Raw genomic sequence first — 10833 nt, forward strand, 5'->3', positions numbered from 1 at the left:
AACCCAGAATGGGAGAAAATATTTACAAATGAAGCAACTGATAAAGGATTAATCTCCAAAATATACAAATAGCTCATGCAGCTCAAAAAAAAAAAAAAAAAACCCACCACCCAATCAAAACATGGGTAGAATACCTAAATAGACATATCTCCAAGGAAGACATACAGATGGGTAAGAGGCACACGAAAAGATGCTTAGCATCTTTAGCATCACTAATTGTGAGAGAAATGTGTCAAAACTGCAATGAATTATCACTTCACACCAATCAGAAAGGCCATCATCAAAAAGTCTACGAACAATAAACACTAGAGATAGTGTGGAGTAATGGGAACTCGCCTACACCACTGATAGGAAAGTAAACTGGTGCAGCCACTATGGAGAACAGTAGGAACATTCCTTAAAAAATTAAAAATAGAGCTACCATATGATCCAGCAAACTCACTCCTAGGCATGTATCTGGAAAAAACTGTAATTCAAAAAGACACATGCACCCCCAATATCTACTTCAGTACTATTTACAACAGTCAGGACATGGAAGTAACCTAAGTGTCCACTGACAAATGAATGGATAAAGAAAATGTGGTACATATATACCATGGAATATTACTCAGCCATAAAAAGAATAAAATCATGCCATTTGCAGCAACATGAGTGAACTCAGAGTTTGTAATCAGTTCAGTTCAGTTTCTCAGTTGTCTCCGACTCTTTGTGACCCCATGGACTGCAGCACACCAGGCTTCCCTGTCCATCACCAACTCCCGGAGCTTACTCAAACTCACAGCCATTGAGTCAATGATGCCATCCAACCATGTCATCCTCTGTCACCCCCTTCTCCTCCTGCCTTCAATATTTCCCAGCATCAGGGTCTTTTCCAATGAGTCAGTTCTTTGCATCAGGTGGCCAAACTATTGCAGCTTAAGCTTCAGCATCAGTCCTTCCAATGAATATTCAGGACTGATTTCCTTTAGGGTGGACTGGCTGGATCTCCTTGCAGTCCAAGGGACTCTCAAGAGCCTTCTCCAACACTACAGTTCAAAAACATCAATTCTTCAGCGCTCAGCTTTCTTTATAGTCCAAGTCTCAGATCCATACATGACTACTGGAAAAACCATAGCTTTCACTAGATGGACATTTGTTGGCAAAGTAATGTCTCTGCTTTTGAATATGCTGTCTAGGTTGGTCATAACTTTTCTTCCAAGGAGCAAACGTCTTTTAATTTCATGGCTGCAGTCACCATCTGCAGTGATTTTTGGAGCCCCCCAAAAAAAAGTCTCTCACTGTTTCCATTGTTTCCCCATCTGTTGGCCATTAAGTGATGGGACTGGATGCCATGATCTTAGTTTTCTGAATGTTGAGTTTTAAGCCAACTTTTTCATTCTCCTCCTTCACTTTCATCAAGAGGCTCTTTATTTCTTCTTCACCTTCTGACATAATGGTGGTGTCATCTGCATGATGGCTATTGATGTCTCTCCCTGCAGTCTTAATTCCAGCTTGTACTTCATCCAGTCCAGCATTTCTCATGATGTCCTCTGCATATAAGTTAAATAAGCAGGGAGACAATATACAGCCTTGATGTAATCCTTTCCCAATTTGGAACCAATCTGTTGCTCCATGTCCAGTTCTAACTGTTGCTTCTTGACCTGCATACAGGTCAAGAGTTTGTCATACTAAATGAAATATGTCAGAGGGAAAAAGACAAATATCGTATCACTTACATGTGGAATCTAAAAAGTGATACAAATGAACACATTAACAAAACATAAATAGACTTATAGATAATTGAAAACAAACTGATCGTTGCCAAAGGTGAAAGGCTGGGGGAAGGGATAATTTAGGAGTTTGGAATTAACATACACATACTAGTATATGTAGAATAGATAATCAATAAGGACTTACTGTATAGCCTAGGGAACTCTATCCAAAATTCTGTTAATAACCTACATAGAAAAATAATCTGAAGAAGAATAGATATCTATACATATATATATATAACTGAAGCACTTTGATGTCCACCTGAAACCAACACGACATTGTAAATCAACTATACACCAATGTAAAATTTAAAAATAAAAAACTTCCAACAAATCAAAGTCCAGGAGCAGATAGCTTCACAGATGAATTGTAACAAAATTTAGAGAATAATTAATACCTATTCGTCTCAAACTGTTCCAAAGGCTTGCAGAAGAAATTGCAGTTAGGAATAGTACATCATGAGAAACACTGGGCTGGATGAAGCACAAGCTGGAATCAAGATGGCCAGGAGAAATATCAATAACCTCAGATATGCAGATGACACCACCCTTATGGCAGAAAGTGAAGAAGAACTAAAGAGCCTCTTGATGAAAGAGGAGAAGAGTAAAAAAGTTGGCTTAAGCTCAACATTTAGAAAACTAAGATCATGGCATCCGGTCCCATCACTCCATGGCAAATAGATGGGGAAACAGTGGAAAAAGTGGCTGACTTTGATTTTGGGGGCTCCAAAATCACTGCAGATGGTGACTGCAGCCATGAAATTAAAAGACACAGCTCAATTCCAGAAAAATAAATGATCTAATCAAAAAATGGACCAAAGAACTAAAGAGACATTTCTCCAAAGAAGACATACAGATGGATAACAAACACATGAAAAGATGCTCAACATCACTCATTATCAGAGAAATGCAAATCAAAACCACAATGAGGTACCATTTCATGTCAGTCAGAATGGCTGCGATTCAAAAGTCTACAAGCAATAAATGCTGGAGAGGGTGTGGAGAAAAGGGAACCCTCTTACACTGTTGGCGGGAATGCAAACTAGTTCAGCCACTATGGAGAACAGTGTGGAGATTCCTTAAAAAACTGGAACTAGAACTGCCAAATGACCCAGCAATCCCACTGCTGGGCATACACACTGAGGAAACCACAATTGAAAGAGACACGTGTACCCCAATGTTCATCACAGCACTGTTTATAATAGCCAGGACATGGAAGCAACCTAGATGTCCATCAGCAGACGAATGGATAAGAAAGCTGTGGTACATATACACAATGGAGTATTACTCAGCCATTAAAAGGAATACATTTGAATCAGTTCTAATGAGGTGGATGAAACTGGAGCCTATTATACAGAGTGAAGTAAGCCAGAAAGAAATACACCAATACAGTATACTAACACATATATATGGAATTTAGAAAGATGGTAATGATAACCCTGTATGTGAGACAGCAAAAGAGACACAGATGTGTAGAACAGTCTTATGAACTCTGTGGGAGAGGTCGAGGGTGGGATGATTTGGGAGAATGGCATTGAAACATGTATATTACCATATGTGAAACAGATCACCAGTCCAGGTTTGATGCATGATACAGGATGCTCGGGGCTAATGCAGTGGGATGACCCAGAGGGATGATATGGGGAGGGAGGTGGGAGGGGGGTTCAGGATGGGGAACACATGTACACCCGTGGTGGATTCATGTTGATGTATGGCAAAACCAATACAATATTGTACAGTAATTAGCCTCCAATTAAAATAAATAAATTTATATTAAAAAAAGATACTCCTTGGGAGGAAAGTTATGACCAACCTAGATAGCATATTAAAAAGCAGAGACATTACTTTGTCAACAAAGGTCCGTCTAGTCAAAGCTATGGTTTTTCCAGTGGTCATGTATGGATGTGAGAGTTGGACTATAAAGAAAGCTGAGTGCAGAAGAATTGATGCTTTTGAACTGTGGTGTTGGAGAAGACTCTTGAGAGTCCCTTGGACTGCAAGGTGATCCAACCAGTCCATTCTGAAGGAGATCAGCCCTGGGATTTCTTTGGAAGGAATGATGCTAAAGCTGAAACTCCAGTACTTTGGCCACCTCATGGGAAGAGTTGACTCATTGGAAAAGACTCTGATGCTGGGAGGGATTGGGGGCAGGAGGAGAAGGGGATGACAGAGGATGAGATGGCTGGATGGCATCATTGATTCGATGGATGTGAGTCTGAGTGAACTCCGGGAGTTGGTGATGGACAGGGAGGCCTGGCGTGCTGCAATTCATGGGGTCGCAAAGAGTCGGACACGACTGAGGAGCAACTGAACTATGACAGGGTTGGGGGAAATGGATGCAGGGTCACAACGAAACCTTGATACCTGATGGCTGGAGCATTGAGCACTGGACATAGAGTACAACACAAGAAATGGGTGGAAGTCACTAGAGTGTGGGGAGCATAAAGGGCAAGGGAAAAGGAAGACATGAAGGATGAAGGGTTTGGAATGGAGGAGGGCTGGGCTTAGAGCTCTGGAATCAGGGGGATGGAGGTTTCAATGGGACGGAGGTCTAAAATGCACAGGATGCATGTGGGAGAACAATAAAGAAGCCTAGGTGGGGAAGAATTAGTTCCAGAGATAAACATCATGCAGGTGAGGACATTGGGGTCACACTGAGGAATAGAGAATGACAGAGGAGAGGGATGGAGGTAAGGTGATGGCAGTTGCAGAGGTGGCGTGAGGGGCACTCATTTTTTTCTCTTCACTAATTCCATGATTTGCATTCAAATCATAACCCAATAGTGAACAATTTCTAACTTGAGTCCTTAAGACAAATTACATACCTACGTAACAAATTACCTTATTCACCTAAAATCCTGTGACCATCCCTTCAACTGAATACACAGTAAAGGATTTGAGGGAAGAAAGAGTAAAACAATGACACACTATATTTCTTCTCCCTCTTGGGGATACAGGATGTAAGATGTGAGCATGAGGGCTTGCACGGAAGCCACCAGGATGTAATGGGCTCTGCCTAGCACCTGAACGGTCCTGGCAGTGGATTGTCCCCTGGAAGTTGTGGATAAGAACCTAGGCCTTATGACACCCTGAGTTTTGACCTTGAAAAACCCTGAACAGCAAGTTCAGCCAAAAGAACAGGATTTCTAACTTATGAACTGTAGAAATTTTTTTAAACTGCTAAATGTGTGGCCTTATGTACAGCAGTGATAAAAAAAAAACAACTACATATAGTATCAAACTATAAAATAATAAACATTATAAAAGACAAAATTATTAAATATTTAAACAATAAAAGTTAAGTAAAAATGCCCACTTATTAACCACCTCTGGAGGCAATTAAAGCTTTATTTCCAGATGTAACATCCTCAGTTCCAAGTATATCCTCCTGGCTATGAAATGTGTCATTTAAATTACATACCCACATACACAAACACTAAAATATTATGTTGTTGTTGTTCAGTCGCTAAGTCGTGCCTGACTCTTTGCAACCCTATGGACTGTAGCCTGTCAGGCTCCTCTGTCTGTGTGATTTTCCAGTGAAGAATACTGGAGTGGGTTGCCATTTTCTCCTCCAGGGGATCTTCCCAACCCAGGGATTAGAGCCACATCTGCATTGGCAGGTGGATTCTTTACTGCAGAGCCACCAGGGAAGCCCAGAATATTATGTACATGGTTCAATATTGACATACATATTGTTAAATCAAACTTTCTATCAATCAACTTGCCACCCGTAACCAATGATATAGGAAGGTGGTATTTTCCACACCGGCATAAACGAATCTCTTGCATTCCAACAGACATCAGCATACCGTATTTCATGGTACTTATGAATAAAATGACTTTACGGAAATATTTCCTAGTTATGCATTTCCATGTTTGCGTGTGCTCTTTTCCTGCTATCACAGACTGTGGATCTTCGATCTGTACACATGTGGATTACCTGGTGGTTTGGGGCATGAAACTGTTGCTCCCACGTGACTAGATTTCTACATTAATCGAACAATTGCTGACTTACCTTGCAAATGGATGAAAAGTATAATGTCCCCCCTACTGCATTTCCAGTGTTAAAGTAACTAAACAAGGAGGTCATCAGGCTGAGGATGGGCTTCCCAGGTAGCACTAGTGGTAAAGAACCTGCCTGCCAATGCAGGAGACAAGAGACTCCGGTTTGATCCCTGCGTCGGGAAAATCCTGATTGAGGGCATGGCAACCCACTCCAGTATTCTTGCCTGGAGAATCCCATGGACAGAGGAGCCTGGTGGGCTCTGGTCCATGGAGTTGCAAAGAGTTGGACTCAACTGAAGCAACTTAGCATGCACGCATCAGCGACTAATGCTTTGGGAACCTATTTAAGCAAACTTAATCCAGAGTCAAGACATTTTAATCTGAGACTATAAATTAACATCAACCAACGCACAGCCAACCAGGCTTTCCAAAACCAAGCTTTCTGGTTAAGATACTGTCAAGTATCATCCTTGCTTTGATGTGGTGTCTTCTCTAGAAAACTTCTCCCCCAACCCCTGCAGGCGAAGTGCTCCAAAACCACCTTTGATCTGAGGCTGTGAGAACTAGAATTAACTCTTGGAAACTTGAACGTGTGTTAAGTTTACCTTTGAACACCGCATAGTCACCTTTTACTTTGAGAAGTGTCTTTATCTAGTGCCTAAACACCTCATCCAGGTGCAGCGTGGCCCGAGGCCTCAATGAGCAGCTCTCCCCACTTCTCCCCACCCCCACTCACTCAGGATGTTAACATACAGTCCAACTGCACCCTCGCCTGAGCAGACTTCACCCTGGTAAGACCACCACCCAGCCTTTCCTATCAGAGACCCCTCCGCACACTGAACAGTGCACACAGGACTCCACCCACACCAGCCCCTTCCAGGGCCAGCACCTGCAGCCCCTGGCTCCTCCCTCCACCGTCCTGGGGCTCCAGACCACCAGGCTCAAATCCCATTGTAATGACGTCCACTCACATAAGTTCCAAGTTCAGGCAAGCTGGGAGCTGGCACTGCAACCGTAGCACAGACCAGCTCTCCCTCCTTCCCCTGTCCTTACCTCTCGGGGTTTTGACAACCTTCCCCTTTCCGTCCTTTCCTTCAGCCCAGAACTTCACACAGGCGCAAAGGGAACGCAGCAGAGACTCACAAGGACCTGAACCCAGTTCCTCTAATGGTGCAGTGCACGACCCAAGAGCAGCTTGGATCAGAGAGTGGCCACCAGAACCACCCAAGAAACATAAACCCAAGAGGCACTCATCAACCGTTGACAGCATGGCTTAAACTGCTTCAGCAGCCCCACACAGAACAGTCCCTCTTCCAATATCAGACTCCACAGCTAATGTCAGTTCAGATAATATTTAAAGCAACAACAAAGCCCTGCCATGGCTCCACCCCTACTCCCTGCACATCCTTTTCAGAAGATGCACCTCTGTGACGCAGGAGATGTAAACATTGATAAATAAATTCTCAAAGTAATTTCCACTGAAGCAGAGCTTCCCAACCCTCACTTAAAAACTAAGCTTCCTTCCCCCTCTTTGAACTCACACCTGTGCCACGTGCTTCATTCATTCCCACCTACCTGGGTGATGACTGCTGTCTCCTTTGCTTAGAAAAGGTGATCAGGTTCAGCTTCCAGACATCAAGACCTATTTAAAAAAGTAACGGGAATCACCCTGGGGATTCTACAATTTCCAACCCTGAACTGTGTTCACAGAAGAGAGAACACTGTATGTTATAGAAAATTATTCCCTAAATATCATTTCCTGACAGATACTTTAAAATACACAGGAAGCATTTCTAATTCAGAGATCCTTAACTCTATTTCCAAAAATAAGGAACTTTATCAAATTAAGGAATGACTATTTGACTTTAAGATATGGGCAACAGTATTTTATGAGTCTCTAGAATGATCTAGAATGAAAGATGAGGTCAACTCAAGAGATGAGAAGGATGAGATGAAACATTGTGAAGATTTTCTTTGCATCCATAAACCCCTAGTTCCTTGAAATGATCTCATTTCTCTTTTGTGCTGGTTGTATTGTGGCATTTTAAGATACCTGAACACATACTATAGGACTCTTTGTTTTCTTTTCTTGAAGATACAAAAAGTAATAAAGAGGAAAAAACTGTGACAGGACTGTGGAATAAGAAATTTACAGAATGTTTGTTTACCAACAAAAGACTGAACGAAACCTAGAGGTGTCATTTCCCACAGCAATCTACTGGTAAAGGGACATGAAATAGATGGGGAACTTTTCCGATGAAACGCGATGGTTCATGCATATTTTTCGGTAAATCCCACCAGCACTCTATTAATGATAATTGTAAAATTCTTAGCTTTTCGAGGAATCTGGCAGATAGGCTTCTAAGCCAAATACACAAAATGAACATCAGCTATGATGGGGCAAATTGATATCACCTGCCCCATGTACGCAGGGCTTATCACTGCTGCATTGGTTTTCCAAAAAAAACAAGCAAACAAAAAACAAACTTTAAAAACCCATTAATTTAGTCATGAGATCAGGGTTAAGCACATTTAAAGCCACATATTAACTCTTGTATCCTGTACCCTTGTGTATTTTAAATAGGAAATCTTTCCTTGAGGCAACTGAGAGCTCTGTTTCTTTTTCAGAACTCCAGGTTCTGGACAGCATAGCCATCTGCTTTATTGGTGCATTTTCATAATTCTTGTCTACACAGACCCATGCTGCCTCCAGACAGAACCTAAACTACATACTGTACTTCGTCAGTGACATCCCAGGACCCAACCGCACATTCGGTGGGAATTTTGTATATCAACACTTCCCCACGTTGATTTGAAAGACAAAAAGAGAACTTTTTTTTTTTTTAAGAAATTTTATAATCTATTACTCTTTTTTCTGGAGTGGATGGAGTCCAATTGCTTTATAATGTTTTGTTAGTTTCTGCTGTACAACTGTGTGAATCAGCTATATATATATATATATATATAAAACACACACACATATATCCCCTCCCTCTAGAGTCTCCCCCTCAACCCTTCTACGTCATCCCAGAGCACCGAGATGAGCTCCCTATGCTCTACAGCAGCTTCCTACTAGCTACCTATTTTACGTAATAGTATATATTTGAGCATCTGAGAAAACTCCGGGAGATAGTGAAGGAAAAGAAAGCCTGGAGAGCTGCAGCCCGTGGGATCCCAAAAAGTTAGACATGACTTAGTAACTGAACACACACACACAGGTCAAGGGTAATTTCCCAACTCGTCACATCCTCTCCTTCCCCCACATCCACACGTCGTTTTCTACATCTGCGTCTCTATTCCTGCCCTGAAAACAGGTTCATCTGTACCAAAAAGGGAACAGTTTTAACATTTGCACATCATGGCAGGAATCCTTCATGTCATATAGGGAGCCTGGATGGAGACAATGGAGAGAAGGTGGTAGATAAGAGAGAAATGTTGAAAAGATCTACCCTTGGCTATCACTAGAAAGAAAAGTACTAAAAACAAATCTGATGGGCAGGCCCACTGGATTTACATAAGTGTTTGCAAGTTCTAAACACATGGGATTTCTGCAATAAAAGGTGATACAGCCACCAACCTGGGTCACAATACTTACGGGAGACCCTGGTGTTCTTCCTCTTCCTCCTCCATTCCGAAGTTTCTTTCTCCAGCCATACTACGTAGAGAAATCACATCTGCGTATTTCTAATGGCGTCAGCACAGCCCGTTCACATGTTTCCCGCACACTCAGAGGCAGAAAGACCTTGAAATGCAGGAAAGGCCACCTGACTGAGTCAGGACAACACAAGTACCTCCATGGAGACCAGAACACGATTTTCTCCTGCCCTGTTTACACACACTCGACCACTCACCCTGCGGCATCAGAGGGCAGCTTGGGCTACATGAACCCGCCCCGCCCACACAGACTACTGTCGTTTTCCAGCGGCTCAGTCGTGTCCGACTCTTGCTGACCTCATGCAATGGACTGTAGCCCGCCAGGCTCCTCTGTCCATGAGATTCTCCAGGCAAGAATACTGGAGTGGGTTGCCATTTCCTTCTCCAGAGGATCTTCCCCACCCAGCCATCAACCACGCATCCTGCACTGAAAGGCGGATTCTCTACTACCGAGTCACCTGGGAAGCCCTCACAGACTATTATCTTTTCTTCAACTAAAGACTGAACTCAATTCACCACAAAAATATCTGACAGCCCTCTTCAGTAACCCTGGTTTCACCCTGGAACTGCCCAGAGCAGCTAATTAAAACAAATTTACTTGTAATTTGTGTAAATTATGTTCAACTGAAACTACACTGCACACCTGAATCAAATACAATACCGACGGTCAACTCTACTTCATTTCAGAAAAACAGCCTCCCGCCCAGGCCAATAGTATCTGGGAGAGGGGACACAGGTTATAGTTATTAAATCTCACCACATCATCTTCACTGTAAACCTAGAGTGATAAGCACTTATGTAAATCTTTCCTCTCAAATTTAAACATGCAGACAAAGCACTCCAGGACCTGTGGAGGAAAGTGACTCTGCAGGTCTGGAGAGGGACCCATGATCTGGCATCTTTATCCAGTTTCTTCTTTGTGCTGATGCAGCCCAAAGACCCGTTTTTAGTGTCACTGCATGCAAGCAAGCAGGCAGAACACACCCAAACCCCTCACACCAACTCCCTTATCTCGGCACAACTACTGTGAGTTCCACTAATGACCACGATCGTGGCCTTGAAAGATCACATTTGGCTGGCATTTTACAGTTTATAGAAGGCTGATAAAGGCTGTAACATGAGTCTCTAATAGGACAACATATGTATATAGTCACTACAGCAACAATTACTGAGCATCTGCTATGTGTTTGAAAATAGATTACTGTGTACTGTTTAATACTGTGTGCCCAGCAGCTCAGTTGTGTCCAACTTTTTCAACTCCATAAGACTGTACTCCACCATGCTCCTCTGCCCATGGGATTTCCCAGGCAAGAATACTGGAGTGGGTTGGTACTTCCTTCTCCAGGGGATCTTTCCAACCCTGATATCGAACCCTCGCCTCCTGCGTTTCCTGTATTGCCAGGCGGATTTCTTACCACTA

The 10833-nt window shown here is 42.6% G+C and overlaps 1 long non-coding RNA gene across 2 annotated transcripts; it reads right to left on the reverse strand.

Moving 5' to 3' along the window:
- Positions 1-455: 455 nt before the first annotated feature.
- LOC147349502 (uncharacterized) lies at positions 456-9501 on the reverse strand. Of its 2 annotated transcripts, none has more exons than XR_015149873.1 (3): positions 9355-9501; positions 7335-7401; positions 456-1640 (listed from the first exon to the last, which is right to left on the reverse strand). It is a non-coding gene; the product is annotated as an uncharacterized LOC147349502 (long non-coding RNA). The 2 variants fall into 2 exon arrangements; XR_015149872.1 differs by having other exon boundaries at positions 654-1667.
- Between the last annotated feature and the right edge of the window lie 1332 nt (positions 9502-10833).

Source organism: Bos grunniens, chromosome 21, assembly GCF_055505025.1.
Source record: "Bos grunniens cultivar Pamir isolate PY7600 chromosome 21, Bosgru_T2T1.0, whole genome shotgun sequence".
Classification (NCBI taxonomy): domain Eukaryota; kingdom Metazoa; phylum Chordata; class Mammalia; order Artiodactyla; family Bovidae; genus Bos; species Bos grunniens.